Source organism: Tamandua tetradactyla, chromosome 5 (genome assembly GCF_023851605.1).
Source record: "Tamandua tetradactyla isolate mTamTet1 chromosome 5, mTamTet1.pri, whole genome shotgun sequence".
NCBI lineage: Eukaryota > Metazoa > Chordata > Mammalia > Pilosa > Myrmecophagidae > Tamandua > Tamandua tetradactyla.
Genome location: NC_135331.1, coordinates 51,266,816 through 51,282,873, shown reverse-complemented (window position 1 = coordinate 51,282,873; position 16,058 = coordinate 51,266,816).

Below are 16,058 nucleotides of genomic sequence, written 5' to 3'. Positions count from 1 at the left end.
AGTGAACGGAACCCTACTCAGATGAGCTACTGATTTGCACCTTGCATCATCCATCTCACTAATGGTGGATACCAAGAGGTTTCAGCAGATGCAGTGAGACTGGTAGATTTTTAGGGATCACTTTATCCTTTCACGTTTCTGAAATTTTGAAAGATCAAATGAGGAGACTTTGACAATCTGAGGTGATAAAATATATGCTTTGTAGAAAACATTCAGCTTTTGAAAGCAGAGATTCTTTTTCTATTTTGCTCATTAATCTCTGCCTGGACCGTATTTCTTTAGATCATGCATTAACACAAATGTTTGTTTAAAGATAAGAAATCTCTGTAATGAAGGTGGTCTGTTCCCTGACCACAATAGCTCTTAAAGCCCTGTGGTGATTCCTTTACTTCTCTTAACATTCTTTTACCATATGAAAGCAATAATTCCTGGATTCTGGTCTGATATATGCACATCTTGTAAAGATTTCTGATGGGCTGAGATTGGGAGACATTAAATTTTTGGAGATAAAGTTGCTGTACTCTGCAATGATATGGTATTTCATGTCACATTGTTCCCCTTGAAGAATGGCTTCCAGTCTTTGAATGGCATGGCAATTATAAGTAGAATCAATTATCGTTACACATTGACCCTGCCTGCTAGCAGCTGTTAGACACACTGATTTTGTTTATGAAAGATCAATATTTATATACCATAAATAAAGTGTCACTCTGAAAACAAAATAATTTCTTTTTTCCCAAAAATGCATTCACTAAGCATTTGTTAAGTAACTATCACATGCATGACACTGTATCAACCAGCAATCATACAGCAATATATGGCATCTTTAGAATTTAGCTTTAAAAATTGTCACCTCTTTGGAACATACCTCAATACTCAAATTGAAATGCATTGATTGGTTCCCACAGCATTTGACATATTTTATTCTTTTTTAAATTATTAGTAATTTATACATCTATCTTCTCTACTAGATTTCTTGGAGAAGGCATCTGTATTTCTCACTACCAATGCTTCCTTAAATGCTTTGGATCTGTAAGAACCCAATGCATGAAATGAAAAAGTATCCCTGTTTATTAAGAAAGATAAAAATCTTTGTATGGTAGAGTTACATCATAAGGGTTTAATTTGCACCATAAGAAGAGAGACAGAGACAGAGAAACAGGCCAACAAAAAGGTACACATACACAGAGAGGGGGACAGGGAGAGGAAAAAAAAGTCAGAAAGAGATACAGGCAAGAGATAAAGAGGAAAAACAATCTTTAAATAGTGTAGTAAATTCTCCCTGGCAATTCATCTCGACTTGAGTCTGCAGTTTCTCTAGCTGGTATCAGTTTCTCTCTGCCTATCATAGAATGACATATTTCATGCTGAAGGTGAGAGTAATACCTAAGGATTGAGAACTTTATTATTTTTTTTTTTGGTATAATGTGGCTATGATAGATTCCACTATGTATCCCAATTTAGACTTGTTCTTTTTTAAATGTGATTTTATTAAAATATATTCACATGCCATAGAATCATCCAAGGTATACAATCACTGACTCACAGTATCATCATACAATTGTTCATTCATCACCACATTCAGTTTTTAGAACATTTTCATTACTCCAAAAACAAAAACAAAAAAAAACACCCCAGACATCCCATTCCCTTTATTTCCCCCTATTGTTTTTTCACCTTTTTGTCTTTATTTTCATACTCATCTGCCCATACACTGGATAAAGAGAATGTCAGACACAAGGTTTTCACAAATACACAGTCACACAATAAAAGCTTTATAGTTATACAATTGTCACCAATAATCAAGGCTACTGGACTACAGTTCAACAGCTTCAGGTATTTCTTTCTAGCTATTTTCCTCTAGAAACCAAGAAGGGATATCTTTAAGGATGCCCTCTAGAATGGCCTCCAACTGAAATCTATTTTAGTCACTGAAATTTTAGTTTGTTTCATTCTTTTCCCCTTTTGGTCAAGAAGGCTTTCTCCATCCCACAACACCAGGGCCAGGCCCATCCCTGGGAGTCATGTCCCACACTGCCAGGGAGACTTAGACTCTTGGGAGTGGGAGGGTAGAGAGTTTATTTGCAGAGTTGGCTTGGAGAGAGAGGCCACATTTGAGCAACAAAAGAGGTTCTGTGGGGGTGACTCAGGCATAATTACAAGTAGGCTTAGCCTCTCCTTAGAAGGAATAAGTTTCATAAGGGAAAGTTTCAAATTCAAGGATTGGCTTATTAAGTTGCAAGTTCCTAGTGCTTGTGAAACAACATGAATTCCCCTGGTGGGGAAGTTCAATATTTCCACATTTTCCCCCAGTTCCTCAAGGGGACTTTGCAAACCCTTCTTTATTTTCTGCCCAAATTACTCAGGGATGTATTGGGGTATTACATTAACCTGTACAAAATAACAAGATCTCATTTCCTATTCAAGGTCCTAAGTAATTATGTGTTTGAATAAACTGATCATACAGGTTAAATTAGACAGTGTGTTACAGAAAATTTAAATTTTGGACCAAATAAATATCTCTTCCTTTGGTCATACACAGAAGTTGAAGTTTTAAAAGACAGTCAAAATCATCCTTTACTCTGTATTCTGATTTACTTTTGTTCTAACCAGATCAGCTCAATTTGTATCTCTAATTGAAGTCTGATCTCTTTTTCAGCCTCTTCAACAGTTGCTATATGGGGTAATGCTGACTCTTAGAGCTGCAGAACTCCACCTCTGTCACAGGTGTCACACAGATATCTCCACGCCTCCATGGAAGGCCAGGTAGTACAGAAAGAGCTCAGCATCTCATAATTTAGAAATGACTGTTAAACCCGGGAATAGATATTCTTAATTTGCATTCCTGTAGGTATTAGCACATTTTAAATAGGATTTTTAAAAATCCAGACTCTTTAGTGTAAACTTCAATTAGTTTTGTCAAATATATACGGTCATGTCAGCAACAGCATAGTTAAGATGTAGAACATTTCCATCACCCCAAGGTTATCAGTTGTGTCCCCTTGTAGCCAACTTCTCCTCCACCTTCATATTCCGGCCACCCCTGATCTGTTTTCCATCCTTATCTTTTTGATCTTTTAAAAATGTCATATAAATGGAATCATATGGTATGTAACCATTTAATATATTGCTTACATTGTTGTATTTATCCTTCACATGTGAACTCCTTGAAGACAGAGAAGTCCATGTTGAGCAGAACAGATACTACTAACTCATCTGATCTTCATAATGATCCTACGAGGGGATGTCTAAGCTTCCCAAATGCTAAAACAAATACCGTGCAATGGGTTGACCTAAACAATGGGTATTTATGGGCTCATGGTTTTGAGGTGAGGAGAGGTCCACACCGAAGGTGTCATCAAGATGATGTTTTCTCCAGGAGACTGTGGCCTCCTGCAGCTGGCTGCCTGCCACCCTCGGTCCTTGGCTTTCTGTCGCATGGCAGTGCACATGGTCGTCTCTGCTGGCTTCTTTGGGTTTCGTTGATGTCCGGCTTCATCCAGTTGCTTCTCACTGTCTGCATGAATTTCATTTTTCTTATAAAGCATTCCAGTTATAGGATTTTTAAAATTGTGAATAGGATTTCTTGAACATACTATTTGTACTGAAGACATGGCTAAACTGAATGAGGTTGATTCCTAACCTGGATCACTGGAGACCTTTCGAAGCAGAAGAAATTCAGACATAGAGAAAGTCACAGGAAGATGTTGGAAACCAGATGTCAATGGAACTGGAAGGGAAAGGAAAGTACACCTCCATGGGACACGAGGCAGGGTCATAAGCCAAGGAACCTCAAGGATCACTGGTAACCAGCACCAGAATGTTACATTGCCTTGGTGACATCTCAATTTTGGACTTCACACAGCCTCAAAATTGTGAGCCAATATTTTCCCTTTGTTTAAGCCAAACCACTGTGTCATAGCAACCTGTAGAACTGAGACAATGGCCTTAAATGCAAGCTAAATACTATGCTGCACTTAGACTTTAACAACAAAACAAAACAAACAACAAACAAAAACCAGTATTATGTTCCAGTATTTGAGGAAAAACTGGCTCCAATGGGCTTCTTGAGACTTGGATTTGTTTTTCAATGTAATACTTTTATAAGGAGTTTCAAGCATATTGTTGGCGACATGATTTTTCTCTATTTATTGCCTTTAGAATCTAATGCCCATTAAACTATGTTTCCATCTCATAAATATCTGAACTATAAGGGAGGAGAAAGTAGTAAAAGGGGGAGATGCAAAGGGCATTGGCTACCTTAGTGTGCTTAAGAATTTGGCATGTGTATCTTGATTCTGAAAAGATATGTACAATAAAAAAATTCCAGGGCGGGCCGCGGTGGCTCAGCGGGCAAGAGTGCTTGCCTGCTATGCCGGAGGACCCCGGTTCGATTCCCGGCCCCAGCCCATGTAAAAAACAAACAAACAAACAAAATATAATAAAAACAAGAAAATGTTTAAAGATGTTTCCCTTTCTTCCTCCCTTCCTTCCTTCTATCCTTCCTTCCTTCTCTCTGTCTTTCCTTCCCTTCCTCCCTCTCTCTTTAAAAAAAAAAAAAAAAAAATTCCAAAAAACTCTCATGTAAAATTGAGATGTGTATATCATATGTGTATACACAATGTGTATAGCAAGCATATTTGGGTAAACCTGTCACAAAGATAATGCTGTGAAATTTCTTTGTTGATCTACCTGTAACTTAGGTTTAGGTTGCTATTTAATTTAGTCACTGAATGCAATTGGACTATTCTAAGTTTGGCTCAAAATCAGGGCAATAGCATGTTTACTTTGAAATTAGGGGGGATTTCCCACATTGCTATCTCTGTATTCAGCATGTCCAAAAACCAGAGCACCCTGGAAAAACAACAGTTTCCAGGTATCATCTCAGGGGACCCATTTTACTAAAAACTCTTTCTCAGCCTTTTGATTGTCATTAAATATAAAATCTCAGGACAAAATGTGAAAAATCCTTTTAGAGGAGTTACTCAAATGCTCTATAAAAACATTATGTTAAAGCAATGCTGTATGAACCATTGAAAATAGTGTATCCAAGTTGATTTTGGGTGATCTCTGCTTGGCATCATTTTCTGAAAATTTCAGCATTTGTTCGTAGGTAATGAGATTGGTGTGTGTGTGTGTGTGTGTTGGGAGGATGCACAGGGGACATTAACAAAGGAGGGACAATTGATTGATGAACCTTTGTATTGGTTTTTCTGTCCTTATAGTTAATTTTATGAAGACCTAACAGCAATGGTGATTAGTAGAGTTTATGAAATTGAGGAATTCTTCCTGGGGCAAGGCTCCTCAACTATAGGATCGTGGGGATTGGAAAGGGGGAGTTTAGTCAAAAAGACTCTGAGTAATATAAATACACCAGTCACTTTTATCTCTTTGTGAATTGTCTATTTTTTTCTATTTTTCTGTTGGTTTTTGGTCCTCTGTCTTTCAATTTTGAAGGTTTTAAAAAATGTACATTAGGGATACTAACCCTTTATCATTGATCTATATTGTAAATATTTTCTCCAATTTGTTTGTAACTTTTTTTGTCATTTAAAACGCTATTTTTATTTTTATGTTGTCAAATTTATCAGCCTTTTTTTTTTTTAACTTTGAGTATAGCTAGGAAGTCTCTTACACTGAGATAAGAAGGGATTCACCAATTTATTTTTCTTCCAGTATTTTCATGGTTTCCTTTTTTGTTAACACATAAATAAACTGGGGCACTTTTTTAGAGTAGCTTTCCAATTAATGAATGTAGAAAGAATGATACAAATAGAAAATCATCATTTGGAAGACACTGCAGTAATAATTTTGCAGACAAGGATCATCAATGGATGTTAAAAATTAGTGGAGGCGGGCCGCGGTGGCTCAGCGGGCAAGAGTGCTTGCCTGCTATGCCGGAGGACCCCGGTTCGATTCCCGGCCCCAGCCCATGTAAAAAACAAACAAACAAACAAAATATAATAAAAAACAAGAAAATGTTTAAAGATGTTTCCCTTTCTTCCTCCCTTCCTTCCTTCCATCCTTCCTTCCTTCTCTGTCTTTCCTTCCTTTCCTCCCTCTCTCTTTAAAAAAAAAAAAAAAAAAAAAATTAGTGGATACAAGTATGAGGAGAAACAGGGTATCTGTATAGACCAGAGTATTTGCCCACTCACATGATATGTGTTAATCACAAAGGGCAAAATAGTAACTTTACAGTGGGGAAAACTGTAAGGCACCATCCTAACAAAATTATCAAAAATTAACACCACCAGTAATGAGACATATGGATATCACATATCTCCTTATGTAGTGCTCTGAGAAAGGCACAGCACAACTTTTGTGGATTCTTGCCAAAAGACATAATCTGATAAAGATTTCAGATCTAGTGCAATGTTTGCTCCCCTTTCACAACATTGCCCACATTTTATAGCTAAGAAATGGGTGTGTTAGATGGTGTGCTGGTTTGAAGCTACAATGTACCGCAGAAAAGTCATGTTCTTTTTCTAATCCAATCTTGGGGGGCAGACCTGTTGTTTAGGGTGGAAACTTGGATTCAATTGTTTCCAAGGAGATGTGACACACCCAATTTTGATTATGTGGAGATGTGACTCCATCCATTCAAGGTGGGTTTTAATTAGTTTACTGGAGTCTTTAAGAGAGCTAGCTCATGGAAAATGAAAGCACTCAGAGCTGACAGAGATGCAGACATTTGGAGATGCTTGGTGTGCTGATACAGGGACATTTGGAGATTCAGAGTCCAGCCGACATTGCCGTATGCCTTCCCACGAGATACTAAACAAGTCAGAACCCAAGAGCTTTGCCCCAGAGGAGCTAAGTGAAGGTCCACAGATGCTTACAGAGGAAATCACTGGGATCAGAGGCTGGAAGCAATGGAACTGGGAACAAGGACCAGCAGATGCCAGCCACATGCCTTCCCATGTGAATAATATCAGCCTTTCTTGAGTCAAGATATTTTTCTCTGAAGGCTTTAGTTTGGACATTTTCATGGCCTTGGAAACTATAAACATGTAACTTTAAAAATTCCCTTTTTAAAAGACCATTTCTGGTATATTGAATTTCAGCAGCACTGGAAACCAAAACAGACGTTTATAGGCAGAGTCATTTTAGAACCCAGAGTTCTTCATTGCTATTCAAATGTTCTTTGCAGTGTATGTACATTAATGATACACTGGTGAATTAAGGAATTTTTCATCTGGAGCAAAATGAAGAGCATACACGAGACCATAAAATATCAGTCTTAAAACCAATTTAATGATATGCTTGATTTTGCTCTTTGGAAAACAGAGATAGATAATATCTGGACAGTTTATAGGACACAAATCTGTGAATTGTACACTACTCTGGAGTCTTCTGAACAGAAGAACACAGTCCTCTCTTAGCACAGCATGCTTAGCCTTTTCCATGCTATGTCCTGCTATCAATATGCTTCCTCAGTTCTTTACCCAAATGGGACATCTGTTTTCAGCTATAATGTTGAAAGTACCAAGAGACCATTTTTCCTACCTGACAATAAGAATAAGCTGCACTAGGTAGCTGAGGATGCAGACACTTAGATGAACTACAATCCAGAAACTGGTGAGATTTTCCTAGAACAGAAGAGACCCCTGGTTGCCATCATTCTTGGTGGAGCAGAAGGAGGAAGAGGAATTAGCTTTACAGAGATAAGGAGAAGCTATTCGAACTTTAACAGGGAAGTATCAAGCTTTCAGTGGTCCTATGTGGGTGGAATGTAAATTTGGAATCCTAAAAAGCACCAGCCACAGAGCCCCTGCCAATCATTTCCCATGAGCCTTCACTGAGTGCACACAGTAACAGTTGGAAGTTCAGAAGCAAGGCAGGAGTGCATAGAGATACCCCTCTTGCCCTGAGGCACAGAGAGGTCAACCCTGGCAGACCAGCTGAGAAGATATCCCAGAAGCATACCAGGCCTTTACCAATGTGTAAGGCAATGGATACTGAAAGCTGGAAACAAAATGGGAAATCTGAAAGAAAACCCTTCCAAGCACACCAAGCATTCCCTGAGTGGGAATCAGCAACCACCTGTAGGCAAAGCAGGAGTTCTAGAGAAACTCCTCTGAGGAACTCTGGACCTTCATGAGTACAGACAACAGCTGTTGAAGGCTGGGATGGAGCAGGAGAGCAGAAATGGAAAGCAGAGAGAAATCACCAACCCAAAATGTCAAATTCAGGCAAGGAGGCAGTATGACATCTCCCACAGTCCATAAAGTTGGCAAGTCTGCCAGGCTCTTCAGCACAAAGTGATCTCTGGATCTCATAAATTGCCATTACAGTAGGATAGCATTTTGCATCCGCTAGAATGGGTAAAACTAAAAAGGAAGATGATACTAAGCATTGACCAGGATGTGGACCAGCTGGAAATCTCATCCACTGATGTGCGTGTTTCACATGCAGTAACCACCTTACAGAATTATTCTGCAATTTCCCAAAAAGTTTAACATACATGACCCACATTACCCAATGGGAATGAAAACCACAAAATTATCTTCACGAGAATATGTATAGCAGTCATCATAATAGCTCCAAGTTGGGAACACTAGAAACAAGCATCAATTTGAGAATATATAAACAGATTAGTATATGTTTATAAATGGAATATTACTCACCAGTATAAACTGAAGAAACATTGATGCATGCTATAGCATGGATGACTCTAAAAAATATTTTATTGTGTGAAAGACATCAGGTACAGAAGAGTATATGACTTCTGATATACTCAGGTTCAATTTTATATAGTTTAGGAAGAGGCAAAACTAATTCATGTTGATATACATGAGAAAATGTGGATGGGAGATTAATTTGAAAGAGGCATGAGAAAAAATTCTGTGGTGATAAATACATACTCTATCTTATTTTGGGTGTAGTTTCAGGGGTGTATTTAATTGTCAAGACTCATCAAAAGAACAAGATCTATGCATTTTTTTTTTGTATATAAACTATCAGGATATTTTTTTAAAGCCTTAAATGACTCAGCCCTGGAACTAGAACAGAGAAGTCAATAAAAGTAGAGGAGATGGTGACAAACAGGAAGCATCAAAATCACAAAACATCAACACATCTACACACAAACCAGGCAACCAAACACTTGCTGCAGCCAGTCTGACCTTGAATCTCCTATTTGCTTCTGGTGGTTCAATCACCCTAGGTTCAAAAAGAAAAAAGCAAAAAATAAAACAAAACTTTATTATTTATGTAAAATGGCAATTCTTATTGCAAAATAATTGAGCTGAATGGAAAGTGATAAGGAAGAAAACTGGATTAATTTTAATCCATTCCTATGGGTGTGATCCCATGCAAACAAGACCTACTGAAGAAGTCTGTTTTATTAACATGTGGTCAATTGAATCAGGATGGGTCTTAATCCAATTCCAGGAGGTCTTGTACAGATAAAGCCTCAGGGGAGAACCTAGAAGCTGCAATACAGCAGGAACCAAGAAGGGAAAGGAGTGGATACCGGGATATGTCAGGGAAAGCCAGACCCAACTGAGGATCACCAGCAGCCAGGGAGAAAACATCGTCTTACTGAATCCTTGCTTTTGGACTTTTCATTGCTTCAAAACATGGGCCAATGACTGCCACTGTTTAATTCAACCCATTGTGTGGTATTTGTCTAGAAGCCTGGCATGTCATGCAGTAAGATAGTGTGAAGTTGGGGCATGGTGTCTTCTGTACCATTCTGCCTTCTGCTGCTAAGTAACTCCGCTTCTGATGGTGTCAGAATGTTTGGATCACAAAGCAATGTTGACTTGAAGAGAGAAAGTGGAATTTTGATGACTGGGGTTTTCCATTTTTTCTTTTTCAATTTGAGATTTCTTTTGTATTTTATTGTTCCTAATGGTAATATAATGAAATTCAATTTTTTCATTATATTTGGAAAACATAATTTGAATGCACTTTGTGATTGATGCACTGTATCAAGAAGCTGTAGTTTGTTAAAAATAGCCAAGTAACGCATTGTGCCTTTTGTTTTTTACTTGAAAACATAAAACCAGGAAATATTTAATTCTTAAGTATGTTAACAACTTTTTCATGGCTTTCACGTTTGTTACTTTTGTAACAAAACTCCAGTGATTTCGAGATTTTTGAAACATTTTAAAAAACCCGTGTTTGAACCTCAAGACAAATATTTTAATATGTATTTCCCTTTCTGGTAAGAAGTAGCTTCATTCGCGGGTTGTTATTTTTGCTGCATGAAATTGGTAGATCTCTAAAGAGTTGATGTCAATTTACATACAGAGTTTAGCTCTATTTATTTTCTGCTTTTCTTTTCCTCTCTGGTAACCAGGTGGGAAATAAAAAAATCTCATAAGATCAGCTCCCATTAAAAAAAAGTAAGCCCATATCTGTCTGAGATTCCTACAGTTTCATGATTATAGGAACTGGATTAAAAATATGAGACAAAAAGAAAAAGATAGCCTTGTTTACTTCACAGATTAAAATACTTTAAAATGACATCTACGAGAAAGTTAGACTCTTTATATTCTAAGGGAGGAAGACACATGTAAGTACTGCCTATGAAAATAGCAATAAAATATATTTATTTCCTGAGAATAGCATTTCTTTCCATTTGAAAGAAATGTTGTCATTTTATTTTTCCTTCTTGGTGCTAATTTGTTTCGATTAAGCAGTAGATTTTTACAGCTGAATGATATTCCAGTATATGTATTATTTCTATAGAATTTCTATGGTCAGAAATGGCCCAATGAGTAATAATATTTTTTGTTATTAATATTAGAGAATTAGCTGAAGAAATGATAAAAAATCAATTCAACAAATGAATAACACAGGAACATGTATTGACGTGTTTTGCATAATAGATATATTCTTAATATTTTGGGTGCAAACTGAACTTTAATTTATGGAAAAATATTGATAATTTACCTGGGGAGGCTATTATCTAAAAAGACATTCATTCCACAAATATTTGTTGAAAACCTACTATGTAGCAGGCACTGTGCCAATACTTGGTAGATGGAATAATCCTATTCTGAAGTGACTCTTTTAAGTTTAAATGTTCCTTCCATTTTCATAAGGTAGAAAAAGTACACAAATAAATTGAATATATACTGTAATCTTATTATATATGTATTTTAAGTGTTATTTTTTTGTATTTTTTATTAGAGAAATTATAGGTTTACAAAGCATCATACAAAAAATATAGGAGTCCCATACACCATCCCCCCCCCCCAGCAACTTGCATTGGTGTGGAACATCTGTTACAATTGTGAACATTTTGACAATTGTACCATTAACTAGACTATGGTTTAGCTTAGGGTTCCTTATTTGCATAGTGTAGTTCCACGGATTTTTTTTTTAATGTGATTCTGTTACCACATATACAATCTAACATTTCCCCTTTTAATCATATTCAGGTATTTTTTCAGTGCTGTTAATTTTGTTCACAGTGTTGGGCTTCCATCACCACCATCTGATACCCAAACATTTCTATCACTCCAAACAGGAACTAGGTATGGTGTAAGTTTTAACTTCTCATTCCCGCTTACCACCCCAACCTCTGGTAACCTACATGCTAGATTCTCACTCAGTGAGTTTGATTATCCTAGTTGTTTCAAATCGGTGAGATCATACAATAGTCCTTTTGTGTCTGACTTATTTCACTCAATTTGATATCTTCAAGTGTCATCCATGTCGTCACATGTATCAGGACTTTATTCCTTTTTTACAGCTGGATGAAATTCCATTGTATTTATATACCACATTTTATTTATTGATTCATCGGTTGATGAATACTTGGGGTTCCTCCATCTTTTAGCAATACTGAATAATGTTGCTATGAACATCAGTGTGCAAATATTTGTTAGAATTCCTGCTTTCAATTCTTTTGGGTATATACCTATTAGTAGGATTGCCAGGTCATAAGGTAGTTCCTTTACCTTGCTCCAAAATACATCTTCCATGATTTCTATGGTTTAGGTTATATTACATGATGTATTGAATGGGTGTAACCAATTTTAGTACTCTGACTTTCTTTTGGAGAAAGGCTATATATTTTTTTACCACAGAGGCTGATATCAAAATTGGTATGTAGTATAAGTTTCCTTAAATCTTTGATGATACCCATATTTTCATATGATTAAGAGCTTCATAAAATTGTTTTTAAAAATATTTTCTAACTTGGTCTGTTGTTAAATGAATTTCTGTAAATTCCTTAGTTCTGTTTTATAAATTTTATTGCCTATAGAACATATAGATTAACATAATATATTTTAGATTTATAGACTTTGTATTATATTCCTAGAATGAACACTAGTGATTATCTTGCATGAACTTTTCATTTTACAGATGGCAAAACTGAGAACTAGAGAATTGAGGACAATACATAGAGAACAGAGGTGGAAACCTGCTGACTTCCAGCTCTTGGTGCAGTAGAGTCACACCTTATTCAGCTACTGGGATCTATGTCCAGTTAGTAAGGAAACAAGTGCTCAGTATAAAGTGAAAATTATCCTTTACAATCCCATAGGAAGGAAAGTGCTACTGATCTTAGCATTGAAACATTTAGCTGTTTCTTTAGTGGAGCTCCATATTATTTATTGGGTCATGTTTCAGTTAGATGAAATTGTCCCTTCCTTAGAATAGGCTATAACAAATGGTCTGAAAATCACAGTGGGTTAATGCAATAAAAATTGACTTCTTACTTGAGTTGCAGTACAATCTTAGGTTGGGGACTCTGTTCCAAGTGGTAACTTAGGGACCCAGATATTTACAACTTGTGGTCCCACTATCTTGTGACAGCAACATTACTTTTGCCATCATCCATTTGGCAGGAGGCAGAGAAGAAAGAAAGTATAGAACATTAAGGGAGACATTTTAGATAGAGTTCAGGTCTAGAATTAGCCTTCATCCTTTCTGCTCACAATCCATTGTCCAGAACTCAGTCACATGGTCATTCTTTTAGGAAAATTTAGTCATACTCTCTGCTCAGGAAGAAATTTAAATGGCTTGGTGAATTTGTACCATTCTCTCTTCCATAGCTTACATTTAGGGACCATGAAGCCCAGAGACTAGATATATTTAAACACTAAAAAAACCCTTCTGCTCTCGGAGGTGTTCACCCTCTTATAGGCAAGTGGGGAGAGCAGATCCATATTTTGTTTTCTGCTCTTGGCAAGGCGTGTGCACTTTGAGTGGAATATTTACTATCACTCTTTTGATCCTTTTTTCCATTTTGCTGAAGAATTTCAGTAGTATTAACAGACTCATTAGGAACATAATTTTTTTTTAGGTGTAATCCTTGTTTGCAAGAGGTTGAGACCACTGGGATAAAAAGAAATAAAATAAACTAATACAATGTTATAAGTAAAGAAGCTGGTATGTTAAAAAGAGTGAGTAATGACAAAATCTAGTGGCCATGCTTGCTTAATCATTCATACTCTAATATATAAAATTCCCTGTACCTGAAAGGTAGGGTATTGATTCATTTAATTCAGAATTGCCTGCACTCTTAGGTGTTAAGGGTAAAAAAAAAATCAATAAAACATAATTTAAGTCGATTCAGTATAAAGAAAAAAACCCTCGTTGGGTGAAGCTAAAGTCATTATAACTGTGCTCCTTACATTTCATGATGAAGGGGATAATGGAGTAGACATAAGAGGATATTTTTTTAAGCAGAGATTATTATAGGTCCAGTATAGCAGCTATTAGAAACTTCTCCCCTAACCAAACTGAAAGACTGGTCTGAATATTATAAATCTTGGAGCTTGTATCATATACAAAGAGCTCTGAAGAATTAGATTCTGAGTAGCATTTTATACATGGATCCAATTAAAATTACTGTACACTTCTAAATATGTTTTAGAGTTTTCTTGTCTTTGTGTTTACAGTTATTACTGGTTTTATTTTAAAGATGAGAATTCTGTGGCTTAGTTATCCAAGTAATGTTTGAATAGACACAGAAATAAAAAGTAGAAAATTGGGACTGAGTATCAAATCTCTTGATTCCCAATCTAGCTCATACTCTGCCTCTGCTTCTATCTACGTGCATCTAAAATGTGAGGGATATATATATATATATATATATTTATCTTGAATTGTTCTCAGTTCACAGTGTTGATGGTATTTTCTTTATCATGAGCTTAGATCATAACAATGATTCCTAATAATGAACTCAGCTTCATATCCAATGGACCTGTATTTATCTACACCTGGAATGTAAGCTAGAGTCTATTTTGTTCTCTAGTATTCAACAAGGATCTAATAGATTAGAAAAATATGGATTATATAATAGGCACTCAATAAATATTTGTTGAATTATTGAAATATTACAGAAATAGACTAATATCAAACAGTTTCACAGTAAGCCTGTTACCCATGTAAAATACGGTTATCTAGATATATGGTTCTATATGAACACTTCAGTGTAATCAGTGCAATATCTATTTGGGGATCCAAAATTCCCTGGTCCTTTTAGAATTTAAAATATGCTCCTTAACTTAAATGCCAATTGATAGGAATGTGGTCAATTAACCTAAATGTTCTAGTTTGCTAGCTGCCGGAAGGCAACACACCAGAGATGGATTGGCTTTTAATAAAAGGGGATTTATTTTGTTCTTCAGAGGAAAGGCAGCCAACTTTCAACTGAGGTTCTTTTTCATGCAGGAAGGCACAGGCAATCCCTGCTGGCCTTTTCTCCAGGACTCTGGGTTCCGATAATTTTCCCCAGGGTGATCTCTTTCTGCATCTCCAAAGGCCTGGGCTGAGCTGCGAGTGCTGAGATGAGATATGCTGAGCTGCTTTTTGCTGTGCTACATTGCGCTCTCTCATTTAAGTGCCAGTCAATTAAGTCAAACATCATTCATTGCAGCAGGCACACCTCCTAGCCAACTGCAGATGTAATCAGCAACAGATGAGGTTCAGGTACCACTGGCTCACGTCCACAGCAATATAACTAGGCATCTTCATCTGGCCAAGTTGACAACTGAATCTAACTACCACAATACATTTCTTGAATGTTGCGTAGTCGTTAAATATGTTGATGATTAAAACAGAAAATTTGCTAAAATCTTGAGTGAGGCAACATAAATATATTTAAACCCTAAAGTCACAAATATTTAAATAGCATAGGCTTCAAATGACACATGACTTCAAGGAAACACACAGTTGATAAGTGTTTGTGTTAAAGTGATGTTTTTTCCTTTTTCTCTGTTTTTTCTTTATCTTATGTACTTCACTTGTAAAAGTGATACATTTTATCTACATTTCTTTTAAACTTGAGAATCATTTCAGATTTATTTATCCATACTGATTTATATTTGAATTATGGTGAAATAAAAAATATATTTTTAATTCAAAAAGACAAAACTTTAATACACAGCAAAACAAAAACACGATTTTTGAAATCCTGGATGTCTTTTTTTCAGGCTTGCAATGAAATGCTCTGATGATCCAATTTAACAAAAATTCTAATTTCATTTCTTCATCTCTTGTGTGTCAATCTCTGTTGAAGGCAGCATGCTTTTGAGACATCCTTCTCTTTTTAAATAATACTAGCTTGAACTTTTGATATATTGTCTCATTAAAGCAAATAATAAGTATTTCTTTGTTATGTATGGTATAAAAATCCAGAAATAATGGCAATCTCAGCAGTCTTGGAACCCAATTTGTGGTCTCCTTCCCCATAAAAGAAACCAGTGCTCACGCAATGCCTGGAGATGAAGTGTTCAGAATGAACCTGGAATATCTTGTTATATTAGAAAACAGAGAAGTTATCAAAACTACTGAGTTATGCCAGAAAGATTCAGGAGCCTCCTGAAATACTGCCACTGGCCAAAAGTGAGGATCACTTGAGACATTGAGAACAACAACTGCAAAGGATTGAAATACATCATATAGTTTTAAATCTATGAATTTATTACGTTTTCCACCCCACCCCATCACCTATGAAGAATAAGGAACCACTCCATGGTACTAAAAACTAATTAGACATTTAACTTGTTGAAATGTTCCATAGTAAGTAGTTTTTTTTTTCTTAGAAATACTTAAAACAAAAAGCATGGGAAGAAAAAAAAAGGCAAGTT